Below are 17,572 nucleotides of genomic sequence, written 5' to 3'. Positions count from 1 at the left end.
AGTACTCCCCTTGGAAGCTATGCACCAACCCCACCGCCTAGTCCACCCTTCAAAGAAATTTTGGAACTCTTTTTCTGGAGTGGCTATCAGAGCTGCTATTGTACAAGGCCTGATAATTAAGTTTATGAACTCACCCTAGAATAAATGTGAACTCACCCTAGAATAAGTGGTATATACCTCACTGCTCAATATCACTATGGTCACCTTCAAAGTACTCCCTTTGGCCATGTGGTGACTGTACAACAATAGTTCTGATGGCCATTCCAGAACAAAAGTTACAAAATTCCTTTGAATGGATTAAGTGCTGGCATCTGTGCATAGCTTCCCCAGGGAATACTTCAAAGAAAGGTGACTATAGTGATTTTCAGCAATGAGGTATGTATACTTTTTCTAGAATGAGTTCATGAACTTAATTGCCTATCCTTATAGCACACTTGCGGCTTTTAGGGACACTACTCTAATCAATTTCAGAGGCCTGGAGACACATCAAGCTTTGTTACCACAATTCATTTAATTTTCAAATTAACAAGGAGACACAGTCTATAGTTTGCACATTGTATCTTGATGCCTCATGGTGGTGGGTAGGGCTATAGTTCTAGTCAAAGAGATATAGTAACCACTGAAGTCAGGATATAATTCTTATCAGGTAGAATAAAAGGATAAACTGAGTACCTGAGAAAATAAGCAAGCTCCCTCAGTCAACAGCAGGGCAAAAGGGAGCCAGTTCTTCAAGAAAATATCACTGTTCCACCATCTTAAAGCTGGATCCCAACTATAGAAAATCTCTTTGCTTAACGAGGTACTGTGATACCCAGAATAAACAGCTGAAATAAAGCCACCAGACGGGGCACTTGTAAGTAACCACATGGAAGCTGGACACGCCACCATAAATGATTTGGGAATACACAGTGAAAAGGACAAGATGACTATCATCTTACAGGACAAAGACAGCAATGAACAATGTTTGGTAGGTAAAGTAATTTGGTATGAATAAATTTTTACACTTAGCCAAGTGTGGCCCATGACTATAATGCTAGCACTCTGGGAGGCCAAGGCAAGAGGATCATTTGAGGTCAGGAGTTCAAGACCAGGATGAGCAAGAGCAAGACCCTTGCCTCTACTAAACACAGAAAAAATTAGCCAGGACTGGTGGCATATGACTGTAGTCCCACCTACTTGGGAGGCTGAGGCAAGAGGATCACTTAAGCCCAGGAATTTGAGGTGGTAAGCTATGATGATACCACTGCACTCTAGCTGGGATGACAGAGTAAGACTCTGTATCAAAAAAAAATAAAAAAAAAATCCAATACTAATCCAAAGAAAAAAATTATACACTTAAAACGAATCAGTATTGATGTAAATTATACTTTGATAAAATTGTCTTCTTTTAAAAGTAACCTGGTGACCTATACAAGAATATTCACACGTGGACAAGCATCCAGTCCAGTAAGGCAGGGGTAGTCACAAGTTTTTATTGGAGGTTTCAAGACAGAAGGCATAAAACTTCTGGCACAGAAGTGAAAATGTCTCACGATAGTAAGATACGAGAATTCACTATAAATGATGAAAACTACTAAGATATAGCCTTTGAAAAATACAATATACATAAAACTAAAAACCAAACCATGTAAAACCACTGAAATAGTAAGAACCGTAATATTCAGCTAGTAAGGATAGTTCCTGGGAAAGAAGAAATGGCAGGCAGTTGAGGAAGAAAGCAAAACAAAATAATACTTAAGACTGGTGATGGGTGAAGAAAGCAGAACTAATGAAAGACAGGAAGTCTTAGAAACCATTGCTATTGGCCGAGAAGCTTGGTTCACTGTTTGCAGGGTAGGTCTGCTCTGGCATAGGTTCTTTTTTATTTATTTATTTTTTCTTGGAGACAGTCTCACTTTGTTGCCCTCGGTAGAGTGCTGTGGCGTCACACAGCTCACAGCAACCTCCAACTCCTGGGCTTAGGAGATTCTATTGCCTCAGCCTCCCGAGTAGCTGGGACTACAGGCGCCCGCCACAATGCCTGGCTATTTTTTTGTTGCAGTTTGACCGGGGGTGGGTTTGAACCTGCCACCCTCAGTATATGGGGCCAGTGCCCTACTCACTGAGCCACAGGCACTGCCCTCTGGCATAGGTTCTTTAGAAAGAGGCTAAAGGTCAGACATGGGGGGCTCACGGCTGTAAATCTAGCACTCTGGAAGGACGAGGCTGGTGGATCACCAGAGCTCAGGAGTTAGAGACCAGACTGAGTTAAAGCAAGACCCCATCTCTAAAAACAGGCAGAAGTTGTGGCAGGCGCCTTTAGTCCCAGCTACTCTGGAGGCTGAGGCAAGAGGATCACTTGAGCCCAAGAGTTTGAAGTTGCTATATGAGCTGTGACACCAGAGCACTCTACCCAGGGCAACAAAGTAAGGCTGAGTCTTAAAAAAAAAAAGAGGCTAAAGGACATATTTCCTCTAGTCACCACTTTGCCCACACTTCTATCAACATTTATCTCATCACATTACAATCAGTTGTGTAAATACCTATCTTCAGTATAGACAGTATTTTTGAGGGCAGGACCTATTTTTTTTTACTTTACTAGCCCTTAACTAGTGTCTACAACACGGTAGACACTAAATTAATGTATAATAGGGCTCAGCACCCGTAGCACAGTGCTTACGGCGCCAGCCACATACATCAAAGGTGGGCAGTTCAAACCCAGCCCGGCACAGCTAACCAACAATGACAACTGCAACAAAAAATGGCCAGGCATTGTGGCGGGTGCCTGTTGTCCCAGCTACTTGGGAGGCTGAGGCAAGAGAATCGCTTGAGCCCAGGAGTTTGAGGTTGCTATGAGCAGTGACGCCATGGTACCCTACCAAGGGTGACATAGTGAGATTCTGTCTCAGAAAAAAAAAAGAAATTAAATAAATAAAAATAAATTAATGTATAACAAATTGTAATAATTAGGGGGACCAGTAAACTTTGAGATCAATCGTGGGAGTTCTTGGTTACATTATAAACTAACTGGGCTGGGGGACAGAGTCAGTAAAGCTGCAGAGTATTCTATCCCTCTGCGTTTGATCACCAATATTCTATTTCTCTATTCTTTCTGAACTGGGAAATAAATCTCAAAAAGTTATGTTTAAAAAGTAGGTAATTTGGGGTGGTGCCTGTGGCTCAAAAGAGTAGGGTGCCAGCCCCATATGCCGGAGGTGGTAGGTTCAAGCCCAGCCCCAGCCAAAAACTGCAAAAAAAAAAAAAAAAAAAGCAGATAATTTGCTATAAAATTAGAAAATTTCCAAATGATGATAGAATAAATTTCAGTAATTATTTCATACACAGTCCACCCTGTTATTAAGAATAATGCTCTGAGTAGCCTGTTAAACCTAAAAGTTAATCCTAACAGTAAAATGGTCAGGCAGTCATAGCAATAAACAGACACTAAGTAAGAAAACACACACTTTTCAGCTGTCAAACTGTAGATATAAGAGATAAGCCCTGCTCACCTCCCTGATTTCTGGCAGCACAGTAAGTATGTTATGGGCGATCAACCACAAACCTTTTTGTGGGCCCACACTTACCCCAGAAGGACACAGCCAAAGAAACCACATAGCAATGCCCCATCTCTCACAGCTATTTGGTACAGGGGTCACTGCACCTAACCCAGACAGGATAGATCAAATCCAATTCTTCTGTAGGGACCTGGAAAGCTGGGAGACGAAACCTAAGTTGAAAGATAAAGTATTATCAAGTCTGGAAGCAATACCATAACAAGCCAAAGTCCTATTTAAGCTGAAGCTAGGTGGAAAGCAGAGAAAGCCAAACTATGGGGGAGGGCAAGGCTAGGGCTAGAGGGAGGTACCTGACTCAGGCACATGATTCAAGAGGGCACAAAAAAACTCAGTAATTAAGATAAATGATATGTAATGCACACTTTTTTTTTTTTTAGAGACAGAGTCTTATTTTATCGCCCTTGGTAGAGTGCTGTGTCATCACAGCTCACAGCAACCTCCAACTCCTGGGCTTAAGCGATTCTCTTGCCTCAACCTCCCAAGTGCTGGGACTACAGGCAACCGCCACAATGCCCAGCTGTTTTTTTGTGGCAGTTTGGGAGGGGCTGGATTCGAACCCACCACCCTCAGTATATGGGGCCAGCGCCCTACCCACTGAGCCACAGGCCCCGCCCAATGCACGCTATTTTTAAAAATCAAAATTAATGTCCTGGAATGGAGCAAAGGCACAGAAAGAAGCCAAAGAGAGGCCATGCGAGCTACAGAGGGAGGACAGAGGTTTCCAAATGCCTACTCTGGGTTTCAGTTGTAGTTCATTTCAGGGAGCTCAGTGCCCTTACAATAGTAACACACAATAATTTTCAGTCTGCCTCCACACAATCTAGCAAGCTAGCTTAAGTGAGTATGCATTCCCTGAGACCTAAGAACCTCTGACTAATACACACTCTATTTGGGAAAATGAGACCTGCACGTAAAGCTGTGTTTTCTGTTTTGTATTTTTTTTTAATCAAGGCAATACATAATTAACTGCAAAAAAGAGCAGCAGCAATTAGTGCTACACAAGTTCAGAGATCGCTGTGGGTGGTCAGGGAAGGATAGAGTTTAACATAGAGGGGGAGGAGAAGTATATACAAAGCAAAGAGATCAAAGCACAGGCTACAAGCGGGTTGGGAGGAGCCAGGGAAAGGGGAAGAAAAGTAAAGGGAAAGGAGTGATCTGCAAACACTCGCGTTACAGCCATGAGGTTAAGTCACCTTGCCCTTCTGCATCCAGCCCTTACATCACTGTTCACTACTCTGGAACTATTCTTCTGCACTCTTTCCCATGTCAAAGCCTTTCACATATTTCAGAGACAAGTTCAAATAACATATCTTTGAAGAGACTTCCCTGGCTTCCTACTCAAAGGAGATACAGGCCAGCACTATGGTTTTGGCAGTGAGAAGACAAAGGGATAAAAGAATATATGGTTTCTTTTGAGGCAGGAAGGAAAGCTAAGGGGCTGAATGGAGTGACAAGAGCTCTTCTCTGGTAGAGTGTGAACTGTATCACTTGGAATGTTGGCAGGTGTCTAAGGACAGTAGGAAGTGAGATCGTCTGACAAAGAATAATAATAGGGGCTCAAGAAAAGTGCACAGGAAAGGTAGGTAGAGGAGGAGGACGAGCTGACAACAAAAGGGCCCACTTGCACCAATGGCCTTGCAGACGAGGGTGAAATCTGTGCTAATCTGTCACAGTTCATTTCTGCATATGGTTCTGATTTTTCTCCAAGAAACTATAGATCTTAGGGACAACAGCAGAAAAATAGGGGAGAGGGGCTGAGCTCTGAAACCATCAACTACTTATTGATATTTCCCAATCAAATTAGGACTCTCCCTCCTCCCCTCAGCAGGTCTAGCCCGCTATTGGGCATATTAAAGAGGAAAACAGGGCAGCGCCTGTGGCTCAAGGAGTAGGGCGCCGGTCCCATATGCTGGAGGTGGTGGGTTCAAACCCAGCCCCGGACAAAAAAAAAAAAAAAAGAGGAAAACAAACAAAAAAGGTTCTTTAAGAATACTAACTTGGATTAATAATAGTCCACCATGGGGCGGCGCCTGTGGCTCAGTGAGCAGGGCGCTGGCCCCATATACCGAGGGTGGCGGGTTCGAACCCAGCCCCGGCCAAACTGCAACCAAAAAATAGCCGGGCGTTGTGGCAGGCGCCTGTAGTCCCAGCTACTGGGGAGGCTGAGGCAAGAGAATCGCTTAAGCCCAGGAGTTGGAGGTTGCTATGAGCTGTGTGACGCCACAGCACTCTACCGAGGGCCATAAAGTGAAACTCTGTCTCTACAAAAAAAAAAAAAAAAATAGCCGGGCGCCTGTAGTCCCAGCTGCTCGGGAGGCTGAGGCAAGAGAATCACATAAGCCCAAGAGCTGGAGGTTGCTGTGAGCCGTGTGACGCCACGGCACTCTACCGAGGGCAGTAAAGTAAGACTCTGTCTCTACAAAAAAAAATAAAAATAAAAAAAAATAATAATAATAAGTCTGCCATGAATGAAAATAAATCTTGAGGTTGTATCAAACCTTGCCACGCCTATCTCAGCATAAGGGCTGCCTGAACATGAAACAGACTTATAATAATATACTCATCTGAGGGGCCTCCTTCCCCTCTACTCGTATGCATATCAAGGGAATATTCCTTAACAACTCATTAAAGCAAAAAAACCACACCAGGAAACCACAATATTTTATCGATCATAATCTTCCATATGGAATTCTCTACTGTATAATTATTATTAATAATATCCTGCTCAAAGAAATTGCTGTGTAATAGATTAAAGAACTATAGCAATCTTACAGACAAGTCTGTATACATACCAAATAATATATACACAGACTAATGATACATTTAAAAAAAGCTAAAGGTTCTAGGAAATAGTTCTAAACATCAAGAGAATAGACTTTATTTAAATAACTTCAACTTGCCACCATACTCATTCACTCTTGTCCACTCAGCCCTCATTTTCTCATCCATTTTCTCCCACATACTTCAGGAATTGTGTTCACTTGTATGTACTTATGGTGATATTAATGCTTAGATATGCCTAGGTATGAAGATGTTTGTTTGTAGAGGGTTATCACTGCCTATCAGTTACCTTAGTTTGTAAGTTTGTCTTAGTGTGTTTGTGTGGGTGTAGGTGTTTGAGCATAAATACTGGAGGGAGAACATATCTTGACAGGTCAAATAGGGTGCACATCTGTGAAGGAACCATGCCTGTATTTCAGTGATTCTTGAAACGAACTATTAAGAGTAGTACCAGGTTGAATTAAGCCAGTATTAAATATCACATATTATTTAAATCATTTTATTTATGAATGCCCAGAATAGGCAAATCCATAGAGATAGTAGATTAGTGATTGCCAATAGCTGGGGGTGAAGTGAGAGGGCTTGGGAGGAAGTGGGTAGTGATGCTAATTAATAAAAGCTTTTTTTTATGCTGTGACGAAAATGTTCTAAAATAGTGGTGATGATTGTACAGCAATGTGAATATACAAAATCCAATGAATTGTACACTTTTTTTTAATTTTTTTTTTTTTTTTTGAGACAGAATCTCATTATTGGTAGGCGCTGTGACATCACAGCTCACAGCAACCTTCAACTCTTGGGCTTCAGCGATTCTCTTGCCTCAGCCTCCCAAGTAGGTGGGACTATAGGCGCCCACCACAACACCTGGCTATTTTTTATTTGTTGCAGTTGTCATTGTTGTTTTAGCTGGCCTGGGCTGGGTTCGAACCTGCCAGCCTCGGTATATGTGGCTGGCGCTACGGGAACTGAGGCGAATTATACACTTTAAATGGGTGAACTTATGATATGTGAATTTTATTTCAATAAAGCTATACATTGAAGACAGTGAGAGAGAGAATGAATAAGAAAATCAAAATTGTTTCTGCTTCTATCTTAGTTAAGTTTCAGGATTCAAGATTCCACACAAGTAAGTCCCCTTGTCATCTTTTCTCCATCTTTAGTGTTGTTTGTTTTTACTAACAGGGGTGATCCAAATAAGACAGATGGCATCCACTAATCTTAGAACAAAAATAACACGTACACTATGATTACAATCATATAAAATATGCAGGGCAGCACCTGTGGCTCAGTAGGTAAGGCGCTGGCCCCATATAACGAGGGTGGCGGGTTCAAACCCGGCCCCGGCTGAACTGCAATCAAAAAATAGCCGGGCGTTGTGGCAGGTGCCTGTAGTCCCAGCTACTTGGGAGGCTGAGGCAAGAAAATCGCTGAAGCCTAGGAGTTGGAGGTTGCTGTGAGCTGTGTGATGCCACGGCACTCTACCGAGGCCATAAAGTGAGACTCTGTCTCTACAAAAAAAAAAAATATGCAGACAAATAAAGCCTGGAGGGAATGAGGAAAAATGAAATATTAATATTAGAGTAATTAGGCTAGGGACATTCTTTTAAAAATAATGTGATTTTTTTTTTTTTGGTGTTATCAGTAAATAACGCTAGAAGAAAAAATCACCAATCTGTTTCCTTAAAAATTGTTGTAAGGGACATTCAAGAATTGTGTGTCATCAAGGATTGGAATGGACAATAGGGTACAGAGATGGCAATGAAAAACCATGGGCCATATATATTTCCATCTATGTTGATCAAGCCAGTAAGCCAAAAAATATTAATATTTTATTTATTTATTTATTTTTTTTGTAGAGACAGAGTTTCACTTTATCGCCCTCAGTAGAGTGCCATGGCATCACACAGCTCACAGCAACCTCCAACTCCTGGGCTTAGGCGATTTTCCTGCCTCAGCCTCCCGAGTAGCTGGGACTACAGGCGCCCGCCACAACGCCCGGCTTTTTTTTTTGTTGCAGTTTGGCCGGGGCTGGGTTTGAACCTGCCACCCTCGGTATATGGGAACGGCGCCCTGCTCACTGAGCCACAGGTGCCACCAATATTTTAGTATTAATTGCTCTATTAGAGTCCTAAGAGATCACTCTGGGCTTGAATCTCCTTCCTCCTCCCTAGCATCTGCCAGAACCTGGCTTATAGGCAAGGTTCAACTGGAGTCTAGAAATAAATGAGGTTGTCTCCATTAACTCAAGCCCCAGAAAAGCCATTTAAAATTCAAATTCATAATTAGCATTTTTCCATGAGGAAATACATAGTAACTAGTTCTGAATCTATCTCAGTCTAGCCCCAATCTGGAAGGGGTGCATTAAAGGTTTTTTTGTGTTTTTTTTGTTTTTGATTTTTATGATTCAGGGCCTGTTTTTAAGACACTAAACAATAAAGTACAATAAAAATACAAAGTATTAATAGCTCAGTTGATTTTCTTCTTCTTCTTTTTTTTTTTTTTTTTTAGATTTATTTATTTATTTTGCAGTTTTTGGCCAGGGCTAGGTTTGAACCTGCCACCTCCAGCATATGGGGCCAGCACCCTTGAGCCACAGGTGCCACCCCAGCTCAGTTGATTTTCAACTAAGATGCCAAGACAATCTAATGGAGAAAGGTAGGTTTTTTTGTTTGTTTGTTTTAACCTAAGTTGCTAGAACAACTAGAGATCTATGTAGGGGGAAAAATGAACCTAAGCCTTTGAAACACACAAATTAATTTGAGACAGATTAGGGGGACGATAAGAAAAACTTAGAACAAAAAAGCTTCTAGAAGGAAACAGACTATCTTTGCAGCTCTGGGTGGAGGTAAAAATTTCTTGGTCAGGACACACAAAAAAAAACACTAACCATAAAATTTTAAAATTGATAAAATGGAAGCACATCTTTATAAAAAGAAAGCACATCTGCTCATTACAACATCACTGAGAAAACAAGTCAAGCAACAGATTGGATAAAATAAAAATTGCCAATACATACATCTAACAAAAGGTATGTATCCTGAATATATAAAGAACTCCTATAAACAATAAAAAGATGAATAACCCAATGAAAGAACAAGCAAAAGACTTGAACAAATACTTCACAGAAGAAGATATTGTATGGCCAATTAACATATTGTAAAGCATTCAACATCCCCAGTCATCAGGAAAATGCAAAATAAAACCGTAATGAGGTACCACTGTATATCCTCTAGCATGACTAAATTTTTTTTTAATTAAATCATAGCTGTGTACATTAATGCAATCATGGGGTACCATAAAATATTATCATCAAACTGGTTAACATAGCCTTCATGGCATTTTCTTAGTTATTGTGTTAAGACATTTATATTCTACATTTAGTAAGTTTCACATGTACCCTTGTAAGATGCACCGTAGGTGTGGTCCCACATGACTAAAATTTTTTAAAAGGCTGGCAACACTAAAAATACTGAGCAACTGGAATTCATGTATAAGCCACTTTGGAGAAGTGTTTGGCTTTTAATAAAGTTTTTATGTAAAGTTAAACATACATGTACCCTATCATTCAGTAATTCCACATCTAGGTATTTATCAAGAAAAATGAAAAACATGTTCACAAGGACTTAAAATGTTCATAACAGGGTGGTGCCTGTGGCTCAGTCGGTAAGGCGTGGGCCCCATACGCCGAGGGTGGTGGGTTCAAACCCGGCCCCGGCCAAACTGCAACCAAAAAATAGCCAGGCGTTGTGGCGGGCGCCTGTAGTCCCAGCTACTCGGGAGGCTGAGGCAAGAGAATCGCTTCAGCCCAGGAGTTGGAGGTTGCTGTGAGCTGTGTAATGCCACGGCACTCTACCGAGGGCCATAAAGTGAGACTCCGTCTCTACAAAAAAAATAAATAAATAAAATGTTCATAACAACCTATTTATAATAACCCAAACCTGTAAGTAACACAAATATCAAGAGAAAAATTGTTAAGCTGTGGTATATGTATGCCATGGAATACTATTCAGCCATAAAAAAGGATGGAGAATTTACATCTTTTGTATTATTCTAGATGGAGCTGAAACACACTTTTTCACTTTTTTTTTTTTTTTTTGGAGACAGAGTCTCTCTCTGTCTCCCAAGGTACAGTGCTATGGCATCATCATAGCTCACAGCAACCTCAAACACCTGGGTTCCAGCAATCCCCTTGTGTCAGCCTTCCAAGTAGCTGAGACTACAAGCACCTACCACAACACCTGGCCAGTTTTTCTATTTTTAGTAGAGACAGCATCTGGTCTCACTCTTGCTCAGGCTGGCCTGGAACTCCAGAGCTCAGATGATCCATCTCCCTCAGCCTCCCAGAGTGCTAGCATTATAGGTTTCCAGGCCCACCTAAAACACATTCTTCTTAATAAAGTATCTCAAGAATGGCAAAACAAGTATCCAATGTACTCAATACTAACATGAGGCTGGTATAGTATGAAGTAATACATGCCTGCACAAGAGAAAAGCTTACTTTAAGTTGGGGAGAGGAAGTGGAGGGAGGAAGGCGAGAAGAGGAGGGAGGGAGGGAGATTGAAGTGCTCCCCTCTATATGACACAACTCCCGGGTGCTGGATACAACTACAACAGGGGGTTCACCCAACAAATGCAAACACTGTAACCTAATCATCTGTACTTTCATATTAATCTGAAATTTAAAAAAACGAGAGAAATAGATAAACTGGGATATATTCATATAATGGAATACTACTCATTGATTTAAATGGACAAAACACTGAAATGTGCAAAAGAAATGAATCTTAAAAACATTGTTACACTGGGTGGTGCCTGTGGCTCAAGGAGTAGGGCGCCAGCCCCATATACCGGGGGTGACAGGTTCAAACCTGGCCCCAGCCAAAACTTAAACAAAAAACAGGGCGGCGCCTGTGGCTCAGTTGGTAAGGTGCCGGCCCCATATACCGAGGGTGGTGGGTTCAAACTCGGCCCCGGCTTAACTGCAACCAAAAAATAGCCGGGCGTTGTGGCGGGCGCCTGTAGTTCCAGCTACTCGGGAGGCTGAGGCAAGAGAATCGCTGAAGCCCAGGAGTTGGAGGTTGCTGTGAGCTGTGTGATGCCATGGCACTCTACCAAGGGCTATAAAGTGAGATTCTGCTCTATAAAACAAACAAACAAACAAACAAAAACACTGTTACATGAAAGAAGCCAGGCAGGAAAAGGACATAACTACATGATTCCATTTATATGTAATCCGAGACGTGGCAAAACAAATCTATGATGTCAGAAATCTATGGAGTCAGAAAGTAGATGCCTTTGGAGGCAGAATGGGGAAGGTAATGGCTGAAAAGGAGCATGAGGGAACTTTCTAGGATAATAAAAAGATGTTTTCTTATTTTGGTAAAAGTTACAGTATATATAAAATTGTCCTCCTTGAACTGGATATTTAAGATATGTGAATTTTACTGAGTATTAATTATACCTCAATAGAAAAATACAAAGTAGCATTCTGCTTCAAGATATAGGTTAATAATTTTGTTTCAAATGAAATTCCTGAATACCACCCATGTATATTCTATCATTTGGATTATTCACATCTATATTCCTTCATACATGCAAACAGTCTAATAGATTAGAGACACATACAGATAGATAGATATAAGAATGTATGTTCAAGGGCGGCGCCTGTGGCTCAGTGAGTAGGGCGCCAGCCCCATATGCCGAGGGTGGCGGGTTCAAACCCAGCCCCGGCCAAACTGCAACAAAAAAATAGCTGGATGTTGTGGCAGGCGCCTGTAGCCCCAGCTGCTCGGGAGGCTGAGGCAAGAGAATCTTGTAAGCCCAAGAGTTAGAGGTTGCTGTGAGCCGTGTGACGTCATGGCACTCTACCTGAGGGCGGTACAGTGAGACCCTGTCTCTACAAAAAAAAAAAAAAAAAAAAAAGTATGTTCAAGTATCTAATTTTTCATAAATAGCAAATTGAATATGAGTCTTTATAACTTTAATATGCACATTATAAACCAATTATAGGTCCAGTGGAGTTTTCTATTTTCTTTTTTCTTTTTTTTGTAGAGATAGAGTCTCACTGTACCGCCCTTGGGTAGAGTGCCCTGGCGTCACACGGCTCACAGCAACCTCTAACTCTTGGGCTTACGCGATTCTCCTGCCTCAGCCTCCTGAGCAGCTGGGACTACAGGCGCCCGCCACAACGCCCGGCTATTTTTTTGTTGCAGTTTGGCGGGGGCTGGGTTTGAACCCGCTACCCTCGGCATATGGGGCCAGCGCCCTACTCACTGAGCCACAGGTGCCGCCCGGAGTTTTCTATATCATTTGTCTTTCAATATGATTTTATGTTTGTTATTTTTATTTATTTATTTGAGACAATCTCACTTTGTCACCCCTGGTAAAGTAGTACTGTGGCATCATAGCTCAAAGCAACCTCCAACTCTTGGGCTCAAGAGATCTTCTTGCCTCAGCCTATTGAGTAGCTGGGACTAGAGGCGCCCACCGTAATGCCTGGCTAGTTTTTCTACTTTTAGTAGAGATGGGGTCTTGCTCTGGTTCAGGCTGGTCTGAAACTCTTGAACTCAGGCTCTCCACCCGCCTCACCCTCCCAGAGTGCTGGGATTACAGGAATGTGTCACCATGCCTGGCCTGTATTTGTGATTTTAAATGATCTGATTTAAATAGCCGGGCGTTGTGGCTGACACCTGTAGTCCCAGCAACTTGGGAGGCTGAGGCAAGAGAATAGCTGAAGCCCAAGAGTTGCAGGTTGCTGTGAGCTGTGATGCCACAGCACTCTACCCAGGGCGACATAATAAGACTCTGTCTCAAAAATAAAATAAAGGATCTGATTTATAGAACTGAGAAAGTATGTAAATCAGATGTCAGCTAGCAAGATTAATGAGCCATGCTTGCAATCCAGAGAATACCCTCCTCAACTATTCAACAGAGCACACACATATTTAAGATGTAACACAGCCTAAGTACCCTGTTTCCCCGAAAATAAGACATCCTCCGAAAATAAGACCTACTTACAGGAAAGATAAGACGTCCCCTGAAAATAAGACCTAGCGCATCTTTGGGAACACACCTTAAAATAAGACACTGTCTTATTTTCGGGGAAACGGGGTATCAGTGTACATCGGACTGACCCCAGAAAACTTACTAGAAGTCCTTTTTTCCAACTATTTTATAGGATCCTCCTCTATTTTCTTTCCTTTTTATCTTTTCTCCTCCCTCTGTTGGTCGCTATCCAGATATATACATATTTTTGAGACAAAGTCTCACTATGTCACCCTCGGTAGACTGCGGTGGCATCACACCTCACAGCAACCTCAAATTTGTGGGCTTAAGGATTCTCCCCCTTCAGCTTCCCAAGTAGTATCCAGTATATTTTTATCCCCACAGCCTCTCACCCTTCCTATAATATTATTCAGATGTGACTGATTTTCTTTTTGATTTAGGGTATTGCTATGTTGCTGAGGCTGGTCTCAGCCTCCCAAGTTGCTAGGACTATAGCTGTGTGCCACCATGTCTAGTTCTAACTGATTTTCATGTACCTAGCCCACCTCAGGTTCCAGGTTAATACTTTGTATTTTAGTTGTGAGTATATGTCATATATTCTCAAATAGTATAGAAGGTATAGCCTAGGAGAAACAGGGATGGCCAGTGAATAGAAAAAAGGATTGACTTTATTTGTTCCCCACCCCTACAACTGAAGACGACCTTTCCTGAATACCCACCACATGTTTTTATTCTGTATAAATGGCTCAAGTGCTGTGAACTAAACAAGTATACATGCCTAATCCCAAAGAAAGTAAGCTCCCAGACAGGACCTATGTCTTACACAAATTCACCAGGAGCCTGAGCCAGTGCCTTGTATGGGGATGCATACTTGTTGAATTAGTGAATTACTGAATTAATGTGAATGAAAAAAACTGAGAGTAGAAGAGGAGGAAAGAAAAATGTGAGAAGATACAGCAAAGAGAAAGAAGAAAGAGAAAGGAGAGAAAAATCTTTTGTGAAAGAAATTGTTTTTGATAGAGTGAACAGGATTACAGTATCTTTAAAAATTCACAGTTGGAAAAACCATCAATATGTATCTAATATCAATTATCAGCACCTGGGTGGCACCTGCGGCCCAGTGAGTAAGGCACCGGCCCAATATACCAGAGGTGGTGGGCTCAAACCCGGCCCCGGCCAAAAAAAAAAAAAAAAAAAGATCAGCACCAATATTTTAAACACCTTGAAATATCTTTAAAATTTTATCCTCACTCTTGGTATTCAAAATGTGGTCATCACCTACTAGACATACAGATTCTAAATCCTCACTTCAATCCTACAGTATCCTGAGTGATTTAAACATGTTAACATTTGAAAAGCATTGCCCTACACTATTCAGGTCTTTCCCTTGGTACTGAATCGTGTTTCATTTAAATGCACCAGTAAATGTAATCCTGACACTCTCTGAGGCTGAGGCAGATGGATTGCCTGAGCCCAGAGGTTCCAGATTAGCCTCAGCAAGAGCTAGACCGGGTCTCTAAAAGTAGCGGGCATTGTGGTGGGCGCCTGTAGTCTCAGCTACTTGGGAGGCTGAGGCAAGAGAATCGCTTGAGCCCAAGAGAGTTGGAGGTTGCTGTGAACTATGACCCCACAGCACTCTACTGAGAGTGACAAAGTGAGACTCTGTCTATAAATAAATAAATATATATATGCACCAGTAAACGAGAATTGAAAAATCTTTGATTATGAAATCAGTATTTGTATTGGGATTGGACCTGTACTTATTTAACTTCAGGTGAAGTTATATTACAGAGTAATTTGGCCTAATGGGTATATTACAAAACTTAGGAATTAGTCATAAAAACATATGACTAAAGACAATTGAGCAGTAGGTCAGTAACATTCTTAAGAACTCATTTTTGTTCTTAGTTCCTAGCACAGGGCTTAAAATGATTCATGTGGCCAATGTTTCATGAATGAATAAAATAAATAAGTGAATTTTTAAAAATCAGAAATATTTAAAGTTGAAATAATCTTGGGGTCATCTGGTCCAACAATCTCATTTTAAAGATGAGCAAACTAGAAATTCTGAGAGATGCAAAAGCAAAAAAGCTAAAAAGCTAGAATATATTGGAATTCACATTTTAATTCCCTTTTTGTTCCTTTTGTAGGAATATGTTGGGGGATTGTAACTTAGAATTGCTGGCTCTTCGTGAAATGTAATGTAAAAAGGTGCCTAGGACTAGGAAGAAACTAGCAGGAGTAAATAAGCCTGGGCAAAGCTATTTTTTCTAACGCTAATATATTTTTGACAGGTCAATTAATTAATCAATTTAATCTGCCAAAAAATGAATATGAAGAATTTTCAGCGAAAGAAACATGAGCTGCATGAAAATGTTACAAACCAAAACAGACTGCACATAACTAATTTAAATCTCCACAGGCTAATTTCCTGTTGAAGTATGACCTCCTGGGATATGTTTTACTGCAGTGTTACATTACCAGATGACATTTGGTTTTAAGAGAAGCCAAGGGCAAGTTGGAAATGTGATTGCTTAACTAAACTTTACAAACGAAGAAAGAAACTGCGGCTGTTGCCCATTTCTGTTTGTAATCAGAATGCACGCTTGCAGAAGAAACACACAGCCTCTGTAAGCAAAAATACAACGACTCAGTCACGTCCTCAGAACAAACCAACAAACAAACTTCACAGCCGGATCCAGCTGTGCTGCCCAAGAGCCAGGAATTTATTCTAAGACGAGCATAGCTCGAAACGGCGAATGCAAGAAAAGCCAGGTTTCAATCACAAATGGGTGTGCCCTAAGTTTCCACACCCCCACCCCAACTTACAACAAGCAGAAGTCTTTGAAGGAGTCTTGGTGGGGAAGAAAAAAAAAAGACTTTAAGATCATCGTCCCCGAGGTACGCCCGGGTGGGGTGGAGGGAGCCCGCGCGGCCGCAGCAGGCGCCGGCTCCGCGGGAGGGGAAGGGGCCGGTCCCGAACCTGGGGGAGGCCGGGCCCCCGAGTGATTCATCCGCAGCTCCGGGTTTGCGCGCCCCGGCGGTGGGCGACGCCCAGCCCGCCCCACAGCCCCACCCGGGCGGGTTCGCCCTGAAGCAGCCCTCAGCGTACTCCTGCTCCCCAGCAGGGGCCCTTAGAGAAGGAGACCCAAGCTGGGCGGCTGGAAGGCAGCAACCTCTCCCTGTTCGGCCACCATGGCCGGTGCGACTCCCTGTCCCAGCTGCAGACGGACTTCCTGGAAAGCACCGGGCTGGGCTTACCTGACTGGCGCCCGCTGGGGCTGCCGAGCTCTTCACAGACCCGCGGGAACTGCCGGCAGCAAGCAAAGGCTGGGTCCCCAGTACCCGTCCGTCAGCCTGTGTGGGCCTTCCCGGGAGCTGCCCGGTCCTCCGGCAGTGGCTCCCTCGCTCCACCGCGCTGTCGGAGCAGCGAGCGCCCCTTCTTCTTCTAGCGCTTGCGCACGTGCAGCCCGCGGGGCATCCCGGGAGTTGTAGTTCCAGCGAGCGAGGGTGCGGCTGGGTGCAAACTCTGGTCTTTACAAAGGGCAGAAAATTCAACCTTGAGACAAAGCTCGCTACTCTCGGGAAGACCTACCCTTGACCTTCTGGAAGTTACCGATCATATCTAGAGGTTCTTTGGTATAGATTTCCTTTTTACTTTGATCTTTTGTAAAGAGGCACACGGCAGAACTTGCATTGCTCTCTTGGTGTTAATCCAAGGACAAGACATCCAGTCCCTTAAACATGTCATGAAAAAATGATGACAAAGTAAACAAATAAAAGCTAAGGCCCGAGAGGGATATAAGGCAGGCGAATGTTACCTCAAGGGTGTGGCGACCCTAGTAGTTTTCGTAGGTATGCAACCAAGGATGATGAAGCAACAATATTGCCCCTATCTTCCCCAGCAGTGCCTGCCCCTTTCCGGCTTCAGACGTTACTCAGGCTGTAGGGCTGGGCTGATGTAAGTGGGAGAAAAAAATACACGGCAGCTCCAAGGAGTGGTCTGGGCGGATGGGTAGTCTGGAGGGGAAGACAGCGGCCTAGTCAAATGGCTAGGCTTTACATTTTGTAGAGGACTCAGAAGAGGGAACAGCAGTGTCCTTCATTCAGTCATTGGAAATTTTCCTGGCCCGCTCTTCAGGAGCGGAACATCCTCAGTAGTAAAGCCTCTGAAACATTTTTGAAACACCTCTCAAAAATGCAACCAAGGAAGTGAACTGTAGTGCCTACTT

General features: G+C 42.6%; 1 protein-coding gene across 2 annotated transcripts in view; it reads right to left on the bottom strand.

Moving 5' to 3' along the window:
* Positions 1-16,803, bottom strand: part of TMOD3 (tropomodulin 3) — an 80,072-nt gene extending 63,269 nt beyond the window's left edge. The window contains exon 1 of one of the 2 annotated variants that reach the window (XM_053593126.1): positions 16,602-16,803. The gene's annotated coding sequence lies outside the window, so the exon portion shown is untranslated. Of the gene's footprint in view, positions 1-16,169; positions 16,282-16,601 lie in introns of those variants that run through there. The other variant, XM_053593127.1, reaches the window with a different exon arrangement.
* Between the last annotated feature and the right edge of the window lie 769 nt (positions 16,804-17,572).

Source organism: Nycticebus coucang, chromosome 6 (assembly GCF_027406575.1).
Source record: "Nycticebus coucang isolate mNycCou1 chromosome 6, mNycCou1.pri, whole genome shotgun sequence".
NCBI lineage: Eukaryota > Metazoa > Chordata > Mammalia > Primates > Lorisidae > Nycticebus > Nycticebus coucang.
Note: the sequence above shows the minus strand (reverse complement) of the source record. Positions and strands in the feature narration are given on the sequence as shown.